Raw genomic sequence first — 8,470 nt, 5'->3', positions numbered from 1 at the left:
AGGTTATATTAAGGCAGTTATTAGATGCTCCGTTATTTGAAACTATGAAAAGGTAAAGTATTAAGGTAGAGTGTTAAGTAATTCTTTGTCAAGACGTTATTACAGTACGGACGGTAGGTCTAAATAAGTTAATTTTGTTACAAAATAACAGGTATCACATAAGGTTGCTGTGTTTGCAAAGTTATATAATCAGTATACAATGCTTCTTTGCCACAACACAAATATTTTCTCTACTTTGTGTCGAGACTCTATAAAATATATTTTAGATTATTTCTCAAGCAGAAAATGCATTCATTTCTTAATATTTAACACGAAACGTTGTAAAACAGTACAAAAAATTACCATTAAACTACCCTGTTAATAGCCACAGTGAAAGGAACACGAGAATCTTTGCATTGTGGCCTTTGGACATGTAAAGTGTTAAGTAAGTACTGATACGATGCCGTGCAGTAGCAGAATAACAACGTAGTTACGTGAAATCTACCGTCACTTGTTTCATTAAGTTCCATGTCAGACAGCTATAGATGGACTCATTAATGGTTCGCTATCTTAGCACATTTACACCACACGCCTAAAAACAAGAAAATGACATTCGGAGGTCTGTAACGTACATTCTGAGCCGGACAGAATTGTACGACACGCGCACCTTCGTCGAGCTTTTTTGTGCCCTAACACATGCGATATAGGTAAACAGGTCAAGCCAAAAGCGACCAAAAGGTGAAAGCAGTACAACACAAGAGAGCACCGGTATAATGAAGCGAGCAGTTTTTGCGCAGGTTTTTCTTGCATGCACGAGTAAGTGCGTGTTGGAGAGGAATTTAATTTAGGATTCTGCAGCTGCATATAAAATAATGGGTTAGTTTGTCAAGTTCTTGCTATGTTTAGGCCTGTTTTGCGTCGAAATATTTTATTGTGTGAAATAAGCCCACCCACGTATCTCGGGGAGTGAATTTACATAAGCTGAAAAGTGTAAACATTTTAGAGAATACTATGGTCTAATTAATATTCAAATTCGTTTTAGAGTATGTATTTACTATATTTACGAGGCTTTGTTCATACGTAGTCGTATTGAGAGCTTAAGCGTTGGCTTTTTGTAAATAAAGACTATGAAATGGGTGAACATAAAACTCTATTGTATAGATAAAATATTTTTAAGTTTATCTTTACTGAACATAAAAATAAACGATGGAAACGGAACGGTTATCAGTTATAGTAACTGGGTATTTCTGTGATATACATATTTATTTTAAAAAATGTCTGTAAAAATGCTGACTGTCAAATCTTTGCTTTATGACACTTCTTAATCTGTTTAAGAAGTTTGATCAACATGGTGACCATGTCACTCCGTACAGCATGTCACTTCTTCGCGTCTACCTTTACAAGCCCAGCTTTCAGCAATACAACCTTCGTTTCAGCCAAATGTCGTCCACTGCTGGACAAAGGTCTCCCCCAAGGGTTTCCACAACAATCAGTCCTGCGCTGCCCGCATCCAGGTTCTTCCCGCGACCTTCACCAGATCGTCGGGAAATATAACCTACGTGCTAAAAAAGCAGAAGATCTTAATCAGACGTTACTGCCAAGAAAGGTGTAAACATTCTCCATACGAGAATGTTGTGAATCAATCAATTAGGCTGTATTTGCTGTGCGTGTCGAGGAACAATCTGCTCCTACCTTCATTGACCCTTGCTATATTTATATCTTCTGAGAAAGAGGATTTTCCTGTATGTAGGTGTGAAGTGATAAGGTGAGTAATGTGATAACCTATAAATAGATTGGTTTATTTAAAGATACAGCACGTGTATAAATCTCGGTTTAACCTAAGGTATGTATAGCCTTTTAATCAAATGATTGAAACTTTTGCAGATTTCATTGAACTTAGATTCATGGGTAAGACTAGATTGTTAAAATGACACCCGTATTCATAAACTTTACTATGAGGTCTCACAGTACGCGTGGACGCACAGGGTGACACACGAACCAATCACAGAGTTCTATTCAACGCTGTGCGTTCGATTTACTGCTTCACTTAAGCAAGTATCGTGTGTGAATATGGGAGTTAGATTAATGGGTAACTCTCTTGTTAAAATAAGTGTCAGATCTTCCATAATTAGAAACTTTAGGGATCGATGCTATACTGAAAAACTATTACAGTATACTCGTATTATGACACATTTACTATTTTTGATGAAACTATGACGTTTTCAACGCGTTTTTTGAACTTAAGACGTTTTCTAAAAATTTCTAGAAACAAAAAAGAGGGGCAAAGGAAGACCCCAAACCACCTGGTTAAAGAATGACAAAAAAATAACATGAAAATATTATTTGAACTAAATGAACAAGACGTTCAAGATAGAATCAAATGGCGGCGCATGATTGGGGAAGCCGAGTAACGAGATAAGGCGAGGCAGAAGAAGAAGAAAATAGACGTTTTCTAGAAATTTCATATATCAAAACTTCGAGACATTTTTTTTTTGTTTGTCATAGAAATAGTAAAGAGGCAAAGCAAATATTTTTTTTGTTTTACATAATCCACTGTTGGATAAAACTTTGGATCACAAAAAAAGGAAGCATACTAGGTATATGTAGAGTTGTATTGAAATCTGAACCACTCACGTCAGTATTGTCACTGTGTTATTATACCCCCGTAATTACTATGGAACCACGAAATTATTTTACATAATACCGGGGTATGTTACACCATACTAATGGTCCTAAAGATTAACATAAAATACTGCTGTAATAGCCGTAATGACGTAGAAGTCTGTCCATCAATATGTTCGCTTGTATTTTTTAATAATATTTCTAGCAGTTATTTGTAATTACTTTTTTCTGTTAAAGTCTGATAGGTAATTATACTTCGTNAAAAAAAATGTTATTCATTCATTAATTAAGATACATGAAATAAAAATAAATGTAGATAAATTATGACAAATTAAAATAAAAACAAAAAGATCAGTGGCCCATGAGGGGATCGAACCCGCGACCTTCGCGTTATTAGCACGACGCTCTAACCAACTGAGCTAATGGGCCGATGTCGGAGCAGGCGAAATTACACAACTTGTCCCAACGTGTACTTTCTAGGTTGTCAATAGGCTGAAAAAAATCCCTTGAATCGTTTATAAGCTCAGCAGGTAGGTATTTTCCATGAAAATGCAATGCCATCCATTTCAAGATAATCCTCAACTACAAGAAAATGAAAAAAAAAAAATATTATTTTTGTTTAATAATTCAGACTTCTTTTGTTTTTCTGAACATGACAGACCAAGTAGTGCTAACTTTTAGACCAGAAAAGCCACGGCAGTAGTGATAAATAAATATTCATTAATATGTACAGTCAGCGTCATAGTTCGTGACACCCAAAGCAAACTTATTAGTAATCTGTGCCCAAAGAAGTGTAGGTCAGAAAGTTGACAACGCAACCGTAACAAAGAGGTGTTCACGAACTAAGTACTTATACTCGACATCAAATAAATCGCACCTCCCACGACAAGCACTTTCAAACGTATGCATCCCCACTTCCCACCAATATTGTCACCATTTAAAATCCTAGTTCTAAACTTCATTTCATTATAGGAAAGGTTTTTACCCCAAAAATGTGTCTGCATTTTTGGGAAGTGGGGATGCATACGTTTGAAAGTGCTTGTCGTGGGAGGTGTTGTACTAACCTATTTGTTACAAAATAGCTAAATAACCTATTTATTATAGTAATGATTCCTCCATTGTCTCCCACAGCATTATAAATCACTGGACGGATTTATGTGCATACACAATGCGTGTAATTATTCGCTTCCTTTGTGTCCTGTTTACACACCAGTGGGTCCTCTTGAATATGTACAGTGGACTATGCATTGTTTAAGCGAAAATAGACCGTATTACAACGGTGTAAGGTACATTAGCTTGATGTGCTTGTAACAGCTGGGTATTTGGTAGTCTTGCCGCGATCCGGAATAAGTAATTAACGCCTGTATTCACAAACATTACTATGAGGGCTCACAGTGCGCGTGGATGCACAGGGTGACATACGAACCAATCACAGAGCTCTATTCAACGCTGTGCGTTAGATTTGTTGCTTCACATAAGCAAGCATCGTTTGTGAATACGGGTGTTTGTTAGTAAGTCGTGTATTGTTTGTTTGTGTTCCTATAAAAAGATTAATACATATCGATGGTGGAAGTATCAATTAACCCTTTACGGCGCAAGAACGTATTTTATTATTTTTATATCAAAAACAGGTCGTATGAGGTATATAGAAGATGGGAAAAATAGTTTAAAAAAACACACTTGAAAAAAAAGTATTTATTTTTGAAAAAAACATGGTGTTGCAGAAGTGCATCATGGTGTAAAATCGTACCAAAAAGTAGGGGGTAAGAGAGGTTTATGTGTCAATGTTTACTACGCAGTTTAATCTTATAATGTACCATTACGCGGTCCATCAGGTCCTCCCATGTGATGATAATATTCTGCTACTCTAAAAGGCCCCTCTACAGTAATGTTTCTTTTGTGACTTGTCAACTCTACTTTACTACGGATGTGAGGTTCTTGCCAGCAATGCTGGATACCCGATTCACAATCTTATTAACTCTCCAAGCTACCAAGGATATACCAACGCCATCATAATTTTAAACCTGTGCAACTGATGTTTCTCTAGGTTATCCTTTTAGCTGCTTTCCTTCTGGGAGCTTACAGTTAAGAATGCGGTTTCACCTAACGTTTTCCAAAGCTAAAATCTCACGGCAGCTCTTGGATTTCATTAGCCAGGTCATAAGATCTTCTGAACCTTATCTGGTTTACACTAAGCTAATCATCTTCGGTCAAGACACTCGTATAATTAGATATCAAACATCACAGGTAAGTTCGTTTGATTCTTAATTAGTCAGACAAACATTAGAGAAAATTATACTTCGTGCGAGTTTTGAACTTGCTACAGCTGTCTTTCGGCAATAATAAAATTAATATTACCTACCATAAGAGCTACTAAATTAATAACACTGGAAAAATAGTAGAAGAAGAGGAAAACAAAAAATAAAAATGTCGAAAATAAACAATAGACAGTGACTTTAAATAAATAATGGCAATCACAATATCAAAAGAGGGGTATTTTCACTTCATTCAATACAAACAGAACAAAAAAAACAAGAAATCATTTATATGTATAGTTACAGTGTCATGATCAAAGGCTTAACAAAATTAAATAAAAATACATCTCTGGTTTTTGACGTTACCAAGGTTTATTTCAGTATTTTAGCAGCGTTTTAAAGTACTCGTATTCAATCGCATTTTTCACGTAATCCATTTTTATTATGAAAACGCGTTCTTTTTTGTTAAAGTGGACAATTGCTTCATTGAAGTTCCGAAATAAATAAGCATTTCAATATAAGTGGACGATTGAATTGAAAGTTAAACTGGTGAATTTACTTTTCGAATAAGGTCTTCATTCGTGTTTGGGAAAAACCGATTCATTAGCTTTTCCATAAATTAATAACTAGTGAAAATACTTTTCTGAATAAAGCGTCGTCACCCTTATTTAGGGAATACTTTTTAAGTGATAAAACATAGACAATTGAATTCAGAAATAGAGAACCTCCTCCTTTTTTGAACTCGAATAAAAATATTATGAAAATGGCACATAACCTTACCCAAACTCGGTCATTCAATCCGGCGTAGTTCACAAACCCCTGAGTTCTTTCCAGGTACTTTTCACGTCACCCAAAGTCGCGTATCGCATGCCACTCAGAAATTAATGAGCAGTAGTTTATACGAGCTCAAAACACACCCCCACCCCATTTACAAGTATTATTGATGATATAAGGCGGGGCCAAAGCAATTTTGCCTAAAATAAAAAATGAAAAGGTCCCACTAATAAAATGTGCGTGTGTTCTAAGAATTAGAGTTACAATGAGAAAGTTAAATATTATATTACGGGCAGAATGTAACGCGAAGGTCAAGATGAAAATCTGTCTTGCTGTAGAAAGTTCGTAACTAGATTTTGTTTACTACTGGGGTAATGGCTCTCTGAAAATGGTCTATTAACGACAGCTGACTTATAAAGTAGGTATTTTGGGTGTCGAATATCTTAAAAGAGCAGGGTAAAGGGCTTTAAATTATATTATAAACGTCAGCTGACTTATGAAGTACTAGCGGCCGCCCGCGACTTTGTACGTGTGGATCCCGTTTTACCCCCTTAGGGGTGGAGTTTCGTAAAATCCTTTCTTAGCGAATGCCTACGTTATAACATCTACCTGCATGCCAAATTTCAGCCCGATCCGTTCAGTGGATTGGGCTGTGCGTTGATAGATCACTATGTCAGTCAGTCAGTCAGTCACCTTTGAGCTATATATTTAGATTTGGGATGTCTTTTATCTTAAAAATAAAGGTTAAAACCGTGAATACGAATATTCTCTAACTGTAACTCTAATGATGATGATGTTAAATCGCTACAAAATCAATAAATTACAGTCATTTCTCGGTTTCTGAAGAGTGGGCTCATATTTTTGTTAGACAAACTACAAATGTCAATACCTATTTACCTATTTTTTACAATAACCTATATTGGGAATAAATTATGCAGTTATATTATAATAACAGGATACTATAAGGTCGTTTAAGGAATTCGTACCTACTCCCAAATTATTAATCTCTAACAATTGAACCAGGAATGAGTGTTACATAGAGCTAGTAAAGGTTGATTAAGCTCATTCACTTGAGTAGAATCTGACCGTTCTAAGTAACTTAAACAGCCTTTAGCTTTAAGATTTTCCACTTTTACTCCAAACGGGTGGATTCATTACAGACGGCACATGAAAGTCAACACTGGTACCTTACGTGGTTGAATATAAGAACGATTTTGCAGCAAAAATATAGTCTTGATGCTTTTGTCTGTACCAAGTACCAAATCAAGTTTACCTTAGCCTGCTAAGCTGCCTCAGTAATACGCAATGCGGACTCTCAGGATTAATACTAATATATCTTCTATCTGTAATTAAACAAGGAGATCGCAATAAAGGTAATTGGAAGTAGAATTAAGAGGGAGATAGGAATCTAAGAGGTTCTTAAATAGACTAGTGATTAACGCGAGTTTAACTTATTGTATTAAAGGGAATGTATTACCGAATATGGTAAAAGAACTACCTAGTTGTTGAAAGGCATGAAGTAATAAAATATAATGGCATTATACAATATACAACGTACCTAAATCATAGACTTAGGCTGAGGTGCAAGGTGCAATTCTCTGTCTAGCTTTGTAATAACCCTAATAAATCAATCGCGGATGCATTTAAGTATTATTTTTAGTTTCTTCATCCATAAAGCATCATCATCATCCAAACAAATTTATTTTCTGCTCAACCCAAAGGTAACTGGTCGAGAATGCTTTAGTGCATTAAGTTCGCCTTATGTACAAATTTATTTTAGCATTAAAGTTTAAATAAAATAAATAAATAAATAAAGTTTTTAAAATGTTTACATACAGGCTGAATTGCCTTACGAAACAGAAGTTTACTCGAATCTTACTAGAAGATCGATGTTTAACTTGTAGTTGTTTGCTAGTAATGTGTGAGGGAGATGAAAACACCGGATTTCGCACTGGGCTGTCGGTTCACCAATATCGTGACTATGATTTCGCATGCCGCAAACAAATTAAACGCAACCAAACCTGTCGCTACTCGTTACGTGCTTAATAAAATACCGTGTTACTTTCAACGTTTTTTGTACTGAAATACTGCGGTAAATATTTGGGGGTTAGGTCTTTTAAGACTGCAGCACACTGCAGTGTAGAACAATGGAAGCGTGCTAGTGAACTACGAGTTGGTTTGCTATGATAATTATATCAGTGAACTATTTATTTGTTCAATGACTGTTTTATTTCTTATTCTTAGTAGGTAAATCTTCGTATAAATGAAATTTATACAGGGTAGAATTTTGTAATGCCACCTGGAGGGAAAGTACTCTTAGTACTGTAGATAGAAAATTTTACTCAAAGGAAACATTCCTTAATTTTGGAAAACAAATAGAACTGCATTCAAAGATTTTCTAATTTCACCCTGTATACATTCAGCGTCAAATGCTTCGTCACACCCAAAGTTGACAACACAACCCCATTCAAATTGTAACAAAGACGCGTTGCGAACTTTTTGACTACTTTGGGTGTCATGAACTATTTGACGCTGACTGTACCTATTATCAGGTATATTGTTTGTGGGTACGTTTCACACGAAAATATTCATATCCCCGTCATTTCTAATATTATAGTGTTGACACTTTTGAAGAAAAAAATATTTTTTGTGTTAGATCGAAATCCATAAAAATAAATCCGAAGAAGGTTTTTAAAGAAACAAACATCTGTGTTCCTGAAACCTTCAAAAATGTTTCTATATATACGGTTTCAAAGTGAATAATTGAATTCCGTTCTTCATTTATCTTTTCTTTTTCATTAATACCATCCAGGAAACTTCAATTCCAAGTGAGGGCGTAA

General features: G+C 35.4%; 1 non-coding gene across 1 annotated transcript; it reads right to left on the bottom strand.

The window, feature by feature from the left end:
• Nucleotides 1-2,956: 2,956 nt before the first annotated feature.
• TRNAI-AAU (transfer RNA isoleucine (anticodon AAU)) lies at nucleotides 2,957-3,030 on the bottom strand. Its single transcript has one exon. It is a non-coding gene; the product is annotated as a tRNA-Ile (tRNA).
• Nucleotides 3,031-8,470: the final 5,440 nt, after the last annotated feature.

The sequence above is a fragment of the Ostrinia furnacalis genome, unplaced genomic scaffold (assembly GCF_004193835.3).
Source record: "Ostrinia furnacalis isolate ACB-3 unplaced genomic scaffold, ASM419383v2 OfSCF7339, whole genome shotgun sequence".
In the NCBI taxonomy this organism is placed as follows: Eukaryota; Metazoa; Arthropoda; class Insecta; order Lepidoptera; family Crambidae; genus Ostrinia; species Ostrinia furnacalis.
The sequence above is the reverse complement of the archived record's forward strand: the minus strand, read 5'-3'. Positions and strand labels throughout refer to the sequence as shown.